Here is a 15,274-nt window from a genome sequence, read left to right as displayed (position 1 = left end):
GTGTGTGTGTGTGTGTGTGTGACGTGTGTGTTTGTTTCTCCCTCCCCTTCTGTCTTTGTCTTTGTCCTTATTCTCGAGTCAGGAGGCCCCTGTGTCTGTTCCCAAACGAAAAGCTGCCCGTTTCCGCCCAGGACCGTTCATAGCGAAAGAGACTGAAAATAATCATAATAATTGTTGTGACTTTGTACCTACCTATGTCTTGTACACGTGCATAATTTTACAACGGAGGGACAATATCTTGAATCTTGAAAGAGAGAGACCGCTAAAGCTACGTTCAATGACCAAATAATAAGACTTCCGGTTTGGACGTTTAGCCTTCAAAACAAAAGCGGCCGCTATGCAACCACATATTGCACATACTGTACAGTACGAGTGAATTGACAGTCACCTTGTTTTTGTAAAATATCACCGCTTTTTAGCCATTTCGGATAAAATAAGCCAAACGTTCCCACTCTTTGACAGCGGCGCGCACGTCCTTGCTAGTGATTTTTTTTTTTACAGAAAGTCGACAACCGGCAACCGCTAAGAATCATGGGAATCGTAAGTCCAGGAATAAGGTGAATAAGCTTAGAAAAAAATTAGTCCGTCGAAGTAACTATTTAGATTACCCCTGTGTGCTCAGTTTATAAAAATAACAGCTATTTAGAAATCTGTCGTTTTTGGAGATCTGATGATGTCAACTGACAGAAGCCGGCTCTCAGCTGTCAACTGTCAAACCAGCTCTTACAATTTTGCAGCAAGCCAGTCAGGCGCTTTGCGAGAGCGCACGCTGCCTGTATCACTGATACAAATCAAATCGAGGAGGAAAAATATGAGATCAACAAAAAGAAAACAACAAAATGGGCAGTTAACACCAACACACTGAGAGACTTCCTTGTACAAAACAATCTGTACTCCAACATTGAAAGCTACACTGCTGATACAGTATGTCTCGCGCCACTTACGTTGTTATTCCTGGAAGGCGAGTTTAACGAGCCAGTTACATACAATATCTTTGCATTCTTAGACATTACCGTTTGCTTTATTTTGTATGTTACATATTGGCCAAGTTATTAGTTAGTTTATGGGCTAGAAAACCTGCCAAGGTTGTAGGCACTAAGCAGCTATTTTCTCATGTGAAAATCTTGAGCAGCCGAGGGGACTATCTTGTTCTCAACTCATATCCAAGGTTATGAAACCTAGATTTTGATTGAAAAACGCATGAAAATATAAATGAATGGTCTTGTTTTGTTTCTTTGGCAAGTGACCATGATATAAGCAGGTTAATGCACTTTGAGGTGTCCATTATCAGAAAATAATGGACTTTGCAGAGGCAACCTGTCCATTATTTTCTGATAATGGACACCTCGGCGTGCATTAACCCTTACATAATGGACACACTGCAGCCAATCAAAATCGAGTATTCACCCAGACTATGGTATAAAGCATTATACAGTACTGTAGATGCTGAAGAAATTGGGAAGGAACTGGTTAAATGAGAGAAGAATTTCTCCACTCAACTCACATTGTTTTTATGGAAATATATTTTCTTTCCCCATAGATCATCAAAGCCATTAAAAGTCTAAACTAGTATCATTGTAACAACTTTAGATTTCAAGGTGATGTAAGCTCCAACATGCAAAATTATATCTGGTACCAATTGCCAAGGGTAAAAACCTTTCACCTGCTCATGAATACAGCACAGGTAAGGGACATGAGTGTTTATATTCATGTGTTTGTGTGTGTGTGTGTGTGTGTGTGCGCGCACACGCACGTGAATGTGTGTGTTTGTGTGTCAGAGAGAGAGAGAGATGGTATATCTGCAGTGCATCTGGCTCACATTAATTATTTGTGTTAGGAAACTGTATGCCAAAGTATGTGTCTCTGAGTGAGAGGGTGTGTGTGTGTGCGTGTGTGTGTATGTGTGTGTGTGTGTGTGTGTGTGTGTGTGTGTGTGTGTGTGTGTGTATGTTTGTGTGCGTGCGCGCGCGCGCGCGCGCGCGTGTGTGTGTGTGTGTGTGTGTGTGTGTGTGGGATCTCTCTTCACGCGACCATCTGGCCAGAGTCTGAAGCACTTAGGTATCACACGCTCGGCCCTGCCAGGTGTCAGGGTGTCCGTGTGCCCAGGTGGCAGGAGTGTCTTGCCAAGACCTTTGCCCGTCTGCATCTACGGTGTCGGAAGCTAGGCTTAAAGCAATATTTCACTTTGATACTAAATTGTCATTCTGTTATGCGCAGCTTGACATGACTCGATGAATCAACCTCCTTCAATAGCATTGACTTTGTGTGACATAATGCTTTGATGTATTTTTGTCTTATCGACTGTGATGATATAACCCACTGAGCTACAGGGTACTCCTAGTCATCTCCCAACATTGCTACTGAAGTCTGTTCAGATGATGGTCCACAGGATCAGTAGTCCAGCGGCGGGACCACATGACATTCACCTGTCTCTATCAAGTCTGAAGGCATTGGCCTCCACTTCCTCCACAGCCTTCTAGTCAGCTGAGTATCACTATCAAATCAACTACCATGATAGCAAAAAAAAGATTGAATATGATACACTATTGTCCCGCAGCAAATCCTGTCAGTCAGCGCACACACAAAAAAACTTGACATGACACACAATGACACACAATGACATGATATGTCAAACAACATGACAAGGTTTCAACATTCAGTTACCGTATGTATCTGGAACTATTGACTTTGCCACTGGTGAAGTCTTGTCTGAAGTAGAAGTCACATCTCATTACTTATTTCCAGTTTTTTATGCGATTCCTTTCTATATTTAGGCAGTGAGGGAGTAGGGGGGAGACACTGGAGAGAACGCTTTAGCGGGATGTGATCCTCGGCTAATGGGGGCACACATTTTCAATTGACTATCTTTGGACGACAGGCTCAGAGGATTGACACCACCGGGACCATCTATTTTAGAAAGACTTTAAATGCACTCATGGTGCAAGGAGGTGCTTTTAAATTAAAAACCTCCACCAAATATGTGTTACGTGTTCTTCACATGGCATATTTTAAACCTCTAGTCCTGACGGATCTCATCTCAGAGAGGGGCAGGTTCTCATGGTAGAAGGCTGGTGATTGATGCTATTTTACGGCACGGGGAGGACACCTCTGCCCATCGTCTATTCCAGCTCCGGGGGTACGCGGGTTTAAACATGCAGGCCAAGACCCCGCAGTGCAGCGAGTTCCCAGTGTGCTCTCTGTCTCTCTCTCTCTCTCCCCCTTCAGATGTATGTATAGGTGTTAGGACTACAGTCTCTCTCTCTCCCCCTTCAGATGTATGTATAGGTGTTAGGACTACAGTCTCTCTCTCTCTCTCCCCCTTCAGATGTATGTATAGGTGTTAGGACTACAGTCTCTCTCTCTCTCTCCCCCTTCAGATGTATGTATAGGTGTTAGGACTACAGTCTCTCTCTCTCTCTCCCCCTTCAGATGTATGTATAGGTGTTAGGACTACAGTCTCTCTCTCTCTCTCTCCCCCTTCAGATGTATGTATAGGTGTTAGGACTACAGTCTCTCTCTCTCCCCCTTCAGATGTATGTATAGGTGTTAGGACTACAGTCTCTCTCTCTCCCCTTCAGATGTATGTATAGGTGTTAGGACTACAGTGTCTCTCTCTCTCTCTCCCCCTTCAGATGTATGTATAGGTGTTAGGACTACAGTCTCTCTCTCTCTCTCCCCCTTCAGATGTATGTATAGGTGTTAGGACTACAGTCTCTCTCTCTCTCCCCCCCTTCAGATGTATGTATAGGTGTTAGGACTATAGTCTCTCTCTCTCTCTCCCCCTTCAGATGTATGTATAGGTGTTAGGACTACAGTCTCTCTCTCCCCCTTCAGATGTATGTATAGGTGTTAGGACTACAGTCTCTCTCTCCCCCTTCAGATGTATGTATAGGTGTTAGGACTACAGTCTCTCTCTCCCCCTTCAGATGTATGTATAGGTGTTAGGACTACAGTCTCTCTCTCTCCCCCTTCAGATGTATGTATAGGTGTTAGGACTACAGTCTCTCTCCCCCTTCAGATGTAAGTATAGGTGTTAGGACTACTGTCTCTCTCTCTCTCCCCCTTCAGATGTATGTATAGGTGTTAGGACAGGGGTGGGCAATTATTTTTCATGGGGGGCCACATGAGAAACCCAGATTGTTGCCGGGGGCCGAACAAATATTGTCATGCCGTAACCCAGGAACTTTGATGATAGAGAGGACCACAAAAAAATGTCCTTGCTACCAGAGCGCCAGATTTTGCTGAGCGTTGGGGGCCGAACGGCGCCGGCGCAAATTTTTGGGGGGCATTTGAAGTCAGGTTTAGAGGAATACCTCATTTTAAATTAACAGTTGTGATGTCATTATTCAGTCTTAAACACCAATATTTGATCCTTTTCTCACTCACTCCTATGTCATTAACCTTTTTGACCACCTGCGGCTGCTATATTTTAAAGTTACCAGCCAATTAGAATTTCCACTAGCCAAAATGTTTTTCTTTAAATAAACCAGAATATGAGTGTGTTAATTTAAGCATAAGTATCAGCAAGTGGCCCGGGATTCTCAAAGCCTGTGTTAAGGGTCACACGAACAAAAATGCACTCTTGAAGCTAAATAAATCCATAACCAACAAGTTAATTATTTCCATTTTTACTTCAATGTAGAACAGTCATTTACACATGAGATTACTTTTAGCCTTTTAGTCATAAAGATTATTGAAAGATATTCCATATTCCAGACTGAAATGTTATAACAGAAGTGGAGTATTGGCCAGAATGACATGAACATTTGGACACTTATTCAGCGGGTACCTTGCATGTTGCATTCAGGTGCACTGTAAATTTTTTTTTTTTTTTTTTTTTTTTTGCAATTCCAGCGCGGGCCACACAGGGGGCGCTCGCGGGCCGCATGTGGCCCGCGGGCCGCCTTTTGCCCAGGTCTGTGTTAGGACTACAGTCTCTCTCTCCCCCTTCAGATGTATGTATAGGTGTTAGGACTACAGTCTCTCTCTCTCCCCCTTCAGATGTATGTATAGGTGTTAGGACTACAGTCTCTCTCTCTCCCCCTTCAGATGTATGTATAGGTGTTAGGACTACAGTCTCTCTCCCCCCCTTCAGATGTACATGTATGTATAGGTGTTAGGACTACAGTCTCTCTCTCTCTCCCCCTTCAGATGTATGTATAGGTGTTAGAACTACAGTCTCTCTCCCCCTTCAGATGTATGTATAGGTGTTAGGACTACAGTCTCTCTCTCCCCCTTCAGATGTATGTATAGGTGTTAGGACTACAGTCTCTCTCTCTCTCCCCCTTCAGATGTATGTATAGGTGTTACGACTACAGTCTCTCTCTCTCTCCCCCTTCAGATGTATGTATAGGTGTTAGGACTACAGTCTCTCTCTCTCTTCCCCTTCAGATGTATGTATAGGTGTTAGGACTACAGTCTCTCTCTCCCCCTTCAGATGTATGTATAGGTGTTAGGACTACAGTCTCTCTCCCCCTTCAGATGTATGTATAGGTGTTAGGACTACAGTATCTCTCTCTCTCCCCCTTCAGATGTATGTATAGGTGTTAGGACTACAGTCTCTCTCTCCCCCTTCAGATGTATGTATAGGTGTTAGGACTACAGTCTCTCTCTCTCTCCCCCTTCAGATGTATGTATAGGTGTTAGGACTACAGTCTCTCTCTCCCCCTTCAGATGTATGTATAGGTGTTAGGACTACAGTCTCTCTCTCCCCCTTCAGATGTATGTATAGGTGTTAGGACTACAGTCTCTCTCTCTCCCCCTTCAGATGTATGTATAGGTGTTAGGACTACAGTCTCTCTCTCTCTCCCCCTTCAGATGTATGTATAGGTGTTAGGACTACAGTCTCTCTCTCTCTCCCCCTTCAGATGTATGTATAGGTGTTAGGACTACAGTCTCTCTCTCTCCCCCTTCAGATATATGTATAGGTGTTAGGACTACAGTCTCTCTCTCTCTCCCCCTTCAGATGTATGTATAGGTGTTAGGACTACAGTCTCTCTCTCTCCCCCCCTTCAGATATATGTATAGGTGTTAGGACTACAGTCTCTCTCTCTCCCCCTTCAGATATATGTATAGGTGTTAGGACTACAGTCTCTCTCTCTCCCCCTTCAGATATATGTATAGGTGTTAGGACTACAGTCTCTCTCTCTCCCCCTTCAGATATATGTATAGGTGTTAGGACTACAGTCTCTCTCTCTCCCCCTTCAGATATATGTATAGGTGTTAGGACTACAGTCTCTCTCTCTCTCCCCCTTCAGATATATGTATAGGTGTTAGGACTACAGTCTCTCTCTCTCTCCCCCTTCAGATGTATGTATAGGTGTTAGGACTACAGTCTCTCTCTCTCTCCCCCTTCAGATGTATGTATAGGTGTTAGGACTACAGTCTCTCTCTCTCTCCCCCTTCAGATGTATGTATAGGTGTTAGGACTACAGTCTCTCTCTCTCTCCCCCTTCAGATGTATGTATAGGTGTTAGGACTACAGTCTCTCTCTCTCTCCCCCTTCAGATGTATGTATAGGTGTTAGGACTACAGTCGCTGTGTCAAGATAACCGAGCCTGACAGGTGCTTCTCCTCATTATTCAAATAGACTCACCGCTGTGAGAGGGGGAGAGAGAGTACAAGTGCTTTCATGCCCCATGCTCTATAAGGCACTGCATACAGTATATACAGCCCTATACTGTGCATGTATAGTCCTCCACCCGGGGCCATGATGGCTACATTACACTGACATTTACAATGAAATATCACCCTCTTATAATCTGTGTTCCATCATCTTTTCCCCCATAAGCTGGGCCTATTGATCTAAATATCGCATCCGTCTTGCTTATGACCCAAAGCTGCAGACCTCGCACGCAACCGCTCTCTCAACGACGGCAGATAAATGAAGGTCCATTAAGGAGGATAGCTGGGCCTGTTTACGGGCCCAACCTGGCCAAATTGGTTTCTAATAGATGCCCTTGATAGTGTAATCACTTTGACCTGCTAACGGCCTCGTCACTGATTGGCCTTTTGCAGCCAATCAGCCAGCGAGGCAGCCGGACAGCTGGGGTTGAGTAAAGTAAGTACAATTAGGATCAATCAGACTGGTACACTGTTGCTATGGCAAGGTCTTCTGCATGTGTGTGTGTGTGTGTGTGTGTGTGTGTGTGTGTGTGTGTGTGTGTGTGTGTGTGTGCGTGCGTGTGCGTGCGCAGGTGTGTGTGTGTGCGTGCGTGTGTGTGGGTGGATGGATGTACGAACATATGTGACCCTCAGTGTGGAGGTGGTAAAGCATGATACAGCATCATTAGGCCTCTCATGGATTATGGATAACACAATAGCAGGTGGTGCCCACTGGAAGCAGGCTGAGATGTATCGTTTGGGGTTACAGTAGTGGGAATGGTCTTCTAATATACATGGGTGTGTGCACATACCAGTGTTGGGGGCAACTCATTACAAAAGTAACATATTACATGTAATATATTACTTTTAGCAGTAACTCAGTAATATAACTTCAGTAATATTATACCAGTTATACTTTGTCAAGTAACTCAGGTTACAAATTGAGTTACTTTATATTTTATTTTATTAAAACACATATTTAAATAAAGATACAATCGTTTCCTAATCAAACTGTGTTTTTATGCAAATAACCACTATAGATGACAATAACAAAGGAAAAGAATAAGATTTAGAATTTTGGATTGTTTACACTGACTTCAACGTGGTTGACATTATTTTTCGGGATGGTTCCGGGGCGGCGATGTCATTCTGCTGCTTCTGTTGTTTTGGTGAAAGTAATGCAAAAGTAGTGTAATAAGTAACGAGTTACTCTGCAGTAATATTGTAAAGTAACTTATTACTTTCAAATGAAAGTAACTAGCAATATGTAGTGTATTACATTTTGAAAGTAACTTGCCCAACACTGGCACATACATACACACACACATACGTCATATACTCACATCACGCTGACAGACAAACGCATACACACCTCAAGGAAACACTGTATTTTGTAAAGGCCGAGCTACAGTAATAAAAAGGTAATGGCATAATGGGAACAATTGGAGGAGATAATGGAATATATGCGGTATGTACAGTGAGCACACACGCATACGGACGGCAAAGTGTCATCTATCTTTGGTGTACGTAAGTAAGTAAGCCTCGTTCTTATCTGCTGTATCTGGAGCTTAGGAATACAAGTGTACAGGACAACAGGCATGGCTTACGCCCAATCCATCTCTTAACGCTGAGTACCATGAAGCCGAAAGATAACAAAAAACTCCAAGTCCAAACCTCTCACTATCAGGGCAGACAGTGTAGCCACTAGGCCACGGCTCTAGAAGGGGTGCAGGGCACTATAACAGCCCTGGAACTGCAGTAGCTACAGTATATGGTTTCTTTATGAACTGCAGTGCAGTAGCTACAGTATGGTTTCTTTATGAATGGACGGGAGCGTGGGAGGGCTGCGGGTGGGCTATAATTGGACTATGATTCACAATATGGTGGCTGGGCAACTTGTTTAAGCACACATACACAGTGCTGAGGCCTCCCCCACAGTGCAGAGACATTTCTCTTTCAACCGTTTTGTTAAATGGGAGTGCTTGACTCTTGGAAATGTGTCCTCACTGAGGGAGGTTGGTCATCCTTTGTAACGTCTACGAGAATAAAAGGAGATGAGGAATAAAGGCCAGAGTGAAAGCAAGGGAGCAGTGACTCGGGGGAGACGTCGAGAAGGATACGGAAGAGACAGAGAAGCAGACAATGTGGAGGAAAAACATGTGGCGGTGAGGAGAAACGCTCAGAGATGCAGATGAAGGAGCCAGTGAGAGATGGAGAGAAAAGTCAATGGAAGTCAGGGACATGTCACGAGTCAGATGTCCCTGCCGCGCTGCCTGGGACAACCTGTCGAGGAAACCAGCCAGGGTTAGCTCTAGCCAGGCTAGCCATTGTTAGCAATAGCAGTTGATAACAACTAACAACAAATGTACAAACACTGTAGCAACATGTCCACACAGATAGAAGTTAGACAGCACTGTGTGTACAGCTGATTTAATGAGACACAAATAAGAGAGAAGTGCTAATAAAGAGTATTTACTACGATTTTACAGTTGACGGGGGCAAGTGACGTCACATGGGGCGTTCCTGACCTTTGAACCGTGAACCTTTCCCCAGCTCCAAATGCAATGGAGCATATCTCCCTACATAAATAACACCAATATCTGTACATTCTACTCCTTACATTTTCAAAACAGGCTAGTCATTTATTTGTAATGCACGACAGCACGTTGCGCGCTCTTCCAGCTTTCACGCATTTATGTGCACCTTTATTGTAGGAAAACCATATCACACAAATTATTAATCATAGTCTTTATACATCTTAAAACGTGTGGAGGAGGGGATCTTTTAAGTTTAATAGTCTTTGAATTATATTAATATGACGCGAGTTTCAGTTAGCTTTGCACAGAAGCAGTCGGTAGAAATACTTGTATACTTATTACATTTCAGGGCCTGTACTTTTTTACTTTTACTTGAGTAATTAAACATTACACGTTGAATCTGTACATCTACTTTTACCAGAGTATTTTTACACAAGTAACTGGACAGTACTTCTACTTAAGTAAAGAATGTGTGTACTTTTCCCATCTCTGCCATCACCGAGGGCACAGCTGCTACATACAATCCCTCCACACAATGACTAAGCATATTCACAAACCACTCTTCATTCAGTAAGAATATGCATCATCTATGAGTAATAGAAATTTTAACCTGAGATATATATATATATATATATATATATATATATATATATATATATATATATATATATATACATATTACAGCAGAAAATTAATTTAATCATTATGGTGTTATCAAAGTGAACCAGAAGCTTGTGTCAAATTCAGTATGAAGGCATTATTGGAGGGATATAATTGATTTAATATGAAAAGCAGATAGCAAACCTTTTATTTGTGTAAAAGAAAGAGAGGCGCTTGAGGCATTATAGTGTCTTTTGATATGAGTGATTCAATGATGTAAGAAAGCATGTCATGCGTCTTTGTATGCGCATGCATCTTTGTCAGGGTCTGTGAAGGCCGGGCATGCTGTGTGTCATGAACGTTCGTTTGCATATAAACCACATGTCTCCGGTCTCCGGGGGTGGACCTCTGTGTCGCTCTCTCTCGATCTCTCATTAGAGAGAGCTGTTGATCTTTTCATCACCTTTCCTTTTTAATTAGCCCCTAAGACCGAGTTAATTTGTCACCACACAGGCTTAGCTTTTATAGTGAGTCCGCGGAGGTGGCATGTGATGCATTTGCAGTCAGTCAGCATTGTCTTCTATGACACAGAAAATGTAAGCTTATGAGAAAACATCGTTTCATGTTTTCAGTGGTGTTCAGTGTTGTTGAACATGGACACATGGGGCTGTAGATGGGGCTGTAGACCAACCTGCTGCAACACCTATAGATATATCTTTTTAATAAAAACAATCCTAAATCTTAAAATTGTATATTTTACATTGGGATCATTGAGTAATTTTAACAAATAATATTAATATGAATCCATTTCAAGGCTCACATGTCATGTGGCTTGAACATGCAGGAATCAGACTTTATAAACAGACTAAAAATGATTAGGCATTTGCTACAATCATCCTTTTACCTAGCACAGATAGTCCTTTTTAAAGTAACAAATAGACACATTTTAAGAGTAGATGCAGGAGATGGTTCTGTGTCAGCTTGCCTTGTAGACGTGCAGCATTTGACAATGTTGATCATGCAGTTGTGGGGTGGAATCTCTGTCTCGGCGCCGACTTGGCTCAGATCCTAACTCTCAAATATAACATACTCCATTACAATAGGCAGTTCCTGCATGTACCTCAGCAGACATCACCTGAGGCGTGCCTCAGGGCTCCATTCTAGGCCCTATCCAGTAAATAAATGTATCTTTGCACTGCTGCACAGGCAATACCACGATATGCCTCCTGTGAAAAGCTGGTGACGCAAACTCCATACGCACTCTTAAACCGCCTCATGTGTTGAATGTCTCAGGACTTTTTACAACTCAGTGACAGGAAATTGTAAACAATCTTTTTTATTTTATTTATTTGTTTGCCCTCTTACCTCTCTAGACATCTTGACAGACCACTGTCCTCCAACACAAAGTTGTTCACCAGAAACCCCCGAGCGGTGTTTGACAGTCCTTGAATTTTAAAGAGCAGGTAAAGAAAGTAGTGCAGTCTCGCTTTCAATTATAGATTAAAAAGAGACAAAGTCAATGTTATCCTTCATAGAACTAGACAAGGTCATCTGTGCTTTTATTTTTTCCTCATCTAGACTTCTACTTCTCCCTCTATTCCTGCCTCAATCAAGTCACTCTCACGTGGCTGTCGCCTGGTGCATTATGCAGCAGTTAGGATTTTAACTGGGGCCAAATCAAGGGCCCACGTGTCTGCATCTTTTGTATTTTGCCACTGGTTAGCAGACAGATACATTGATTCTGCCTGAGGAACATAGGCCAGCTAAGCCAGCATTACCTTTTCCATCACGCCTTAAAGCCTTGCTTTTATGTGGTTGTTTTTTTAACCTGCCAACATTTGATCTCGTGTTGTTTTTATGCTTCCTTTTATCAGATTTACTTTTGTGTATCTATTCATTCATCGTTTAATGAGTTTTCTTTTGAGTGTGCTTATTTTTTATCTCGTGAAGTATTGTATTCTTCTTGTTTGTTTATTCCATCCCGTACTATAGCTCCTTGTAAACTCTGTTCTCAGATAAGGGCTATATAATGTTTATGATTATTGCATCATCATTAGGAGCACGGTAAACCCCACCCCTCCCCCCGCCTCCTGTTCGCCTCGGGTTCTCACCTCGACCCTTATCCAAACCCTAAAAGTAACCCCAACCAAGTGGCTTTCTGCCTGTAATCCTGCAGCCGTGTGCATCCAAGTACAAAGAGAAAGGTGCTTGACAAAGCAGCAGAATTCAACGGCGTGGCAGTAAGAATCTGTTGATAAATTGGTCTGTGGTTCTGTACATTACTATAAGGCCTGTGCTATTGATACTGAATTGGGTTGTAATGTGATACTAAATCTAATACTAACCTAGGAATACCACAAGAATACTTCCAAGCTGTAAGTATTTACACACACTCTTCTCCAGTTCAGTCCCCTGGTCCTCTTGCCCTCTGTTCAGCTAGTCTAAAATCTAGTACCTTGGACAGCTCCCTGCTGCCCCAGCACTCTTCTGGCAATTCAAATGCTAACGCAACTTGAAGTTTTCACTTTTCACCGTCATTTCTTTCTTTTCTTTTCTTTTCTTTTAAAGAACACATGATTCACAGATTATCCCATGAGCGGCCCCGAGGCAAGCATATTCTCATTGATTGATTCATTCATTTATTTATTTGTGTAGGGACAGATAGACGTACATATCATGTTTACAACATGTAGTGTTAAAACATCTGATGTCCTGTACCACAGCATTTATAGCCCAAGGCTTATTTGCAATGCCCATCCCCAGATGTAATTAAAAGTACCTGTTACAAAGTAAAATACAGTAAAATGCATACATTAAACATAATAAAGATAAAACACTCGGTTGATTATCGAGCAGTAAAAAGTAAAGTGCAGGGAGATATAATGATAATGATAAAAAGTAAAGTGCAGGGAGATGTAATCATAAGATAATCAGATTCAGATACAATTGGTTAGTCAACAGTTGGTACATAAAAAACAACTGTCATAAATGGAAGCATTTGTAGTTATCCTTTAGGAACTGTTTTAGGGTGGTTTTGAAACACTACGTTCCTGTTTAATATGGGTGGGGAGGGCGTTCCATAATTTAACCCCCTGTACAGAGAGGGCAGTTTGTCCTAGTGCGGCTCTTCGGACTCGGAGCGCCTCGGAGAAGTTTTACCATGTCGCAGAGGACTCGTGGTGCCCGATCATATATGCATTTATAGATGATGATGATATAGATATTATATGGCCCCCCGCACTGTCAGCGCTCACCATTAGACCCTGCAGTGCATCTGCCCTGTCTAGGCTGTCAACTATAGGCCATCAGACAGTCAAGGCAAATAACAACACACATGCACACGAGTGCGCACACGCACACGCACACGCACACACACACACACACACACACACACACACACACACACACACATTTAGTCTACAATGCATATCTACATAGTATTCAGATTTATATCTTACAACAATGCAAATTTACAATGACATTACAAATGTAATGTAGCTATATAGGTAATAGAACCCGGGTCTTCCGGGGCCACAGGGCATGTGGCCTGCAGGCCCTGTCTGCTGATAATCCCAGCATGTCTCCTTCACAATAACCCAGTGTTCAGAGCATGACATTATGACTCATGCTTTAGAGATGTATTGCAAACAACATGAAGAAATACAGAAATAGGCTATATCATATCCCACAATGAGGAGTTAATGACAATTTGTCCGGGAGGCAGCTGTTTTTCATATTTTCTCACCCTTGCCGGGTAGAATGACAAGAGGGGTCTTTTTATTTATTTAATTATTTATTTATTAGTAGGCTACGATGTGGAGGGCGGGCCAGAGCGCCCAGTGTGGGGGAATCCAGTAGGGGCCCATCATCAGTTGCGCTGAGTGAGCCGAGGCGAGCAGAGAGATGCGCGTTCACTGAGCCGGGGGAAGGACCGCTGCCGTTCCCTCTACCGCGCGCGCATCACTCCTAATAACCTCCCCATCATCAGCATCAACATCTCGCCGCCACGGGCATGCTATGATAACACGCTTTTTGGACGGGATTCTCTTTGGGATTATTATTTGCCACTGACAGCCGTCCGGAGTCGAGTTCTGCGACAAAAGGTAAAGAGATTAATATTATAATAATATAGTCAGCTCAGTGTCCTCTCTTTCTTAGGAGCACGTAATAATAATAATAGTAGCCTAATAGGTGGACATTTTGTGCCACGAGGTGCTGAAGTTGTTGCGAGGTTTTGCCGTTCCTGTGGTGCCGATGCTGTGGAATTGATGCGCTACCTGGTTTGGGTGATTAGTTTAAAGGCTCTTATCCGTGGTTTTACCACCAAGAACTGGCGACCTGAGGCAAAAGCACAATTCAGTAGGTACAATGTTGACTTATTATCAGGTTGAATATGCTAAACAGTATATTTTAGCCTACGTGAATGAATGAGTGAGAGCGCGTGCATGAAGACTGAAAGTTTCAGCTCACTGAATATGTCGCGTGCGTCAGGGAGGACAAATCAGCATCTAAAACAAAACAGAAAAAGTTAAAATCATGGGGAAGATTTAGTCTCGCAAATAACTCCGACATGTCCATTAGGTCTCAAATGTTTAGATCGAAAGCTGGTGAACCGTTGAGCAACAGTCAGACTGCCACCGTGCGAGAGACAGAGGGAAAGCTGGGACAGGCGGAATATCGGTGCCGCCAGAAGTCCGAGTCACACGGTGGCGCTTTTAAACGTCTTTATACTGTACATTGATAGGAGAAATGGATTGAAAACAGCATTTTAACCGATACAAAGACACTGTTTTGCAGCAGTCCAACACAACGTGGGCTATTGCGTCCATTTTGCGAGAGCACGACAGATCCAAGAGGTTTTCAATAGAGATGCCATAACATCACGACTTGTGCTGTTAGGCTAGCCTATATTTTCTACAGCCTTTAGGGAGTTTATCTTACTTTATGCTTTTTCTCTCTCTCCTATAGAGTGGAATAATAAGCTATTCCCATAGTCTATTTTTGCTGTGATATTTGTGGCGTCCTTCTCAAACTTATCATAGCCCATATTTATTTTTTACAACCGTTTGTATAGCCTACTGTAGCCTGGCTATAGGTTCATTGAGTGACAGACTGCAGTCTACAGAGGGGGCAACAACTTTATATTTCTGTCATCATATCCTATGACGGACGGAATAGCCTAGGCCTAGTCGTATTGCAACCGTGTCCTTGCCTGGATCTGAGGTTTGTGCAGGTCTAATGGCGTTAGGTTTGGAATATGAGACCACTTCTCAAACCTTTTCATGGACCACCAATGACCAAATGGATGCCCATTTGATAAGCTTTTGTCCTGGGGAACCATTTATTTATGTATTTATTTATTTATTTATTTATTTATTTATTTATTTATTTATTTATGTATGTATTTATTTATTTATTTATATTTATTTATTTATATATATAACTGCATGTGATCAACAGCCACACTATAGTAGGCTATATCTCACTGTGTTATTGTCTATAGGTGGGTATTAAAAATAGTGAAATTCAAAAAA

This window comes from Poromitra crassiceps (genome assembly GCF_964638095.1).
Source record: "Poromitra crassiceps genome assembly, chromosome: 9".
Classification (NCBI taxonomy): Eukaryota; Metazoa; Chordata; class Actinopteri; order Beryciformes; family Melamphaidae; genus Poromitra; species Poromitra crassiceps.
This window is presented reverse-complemented; position numbering follows the sequence as displayed.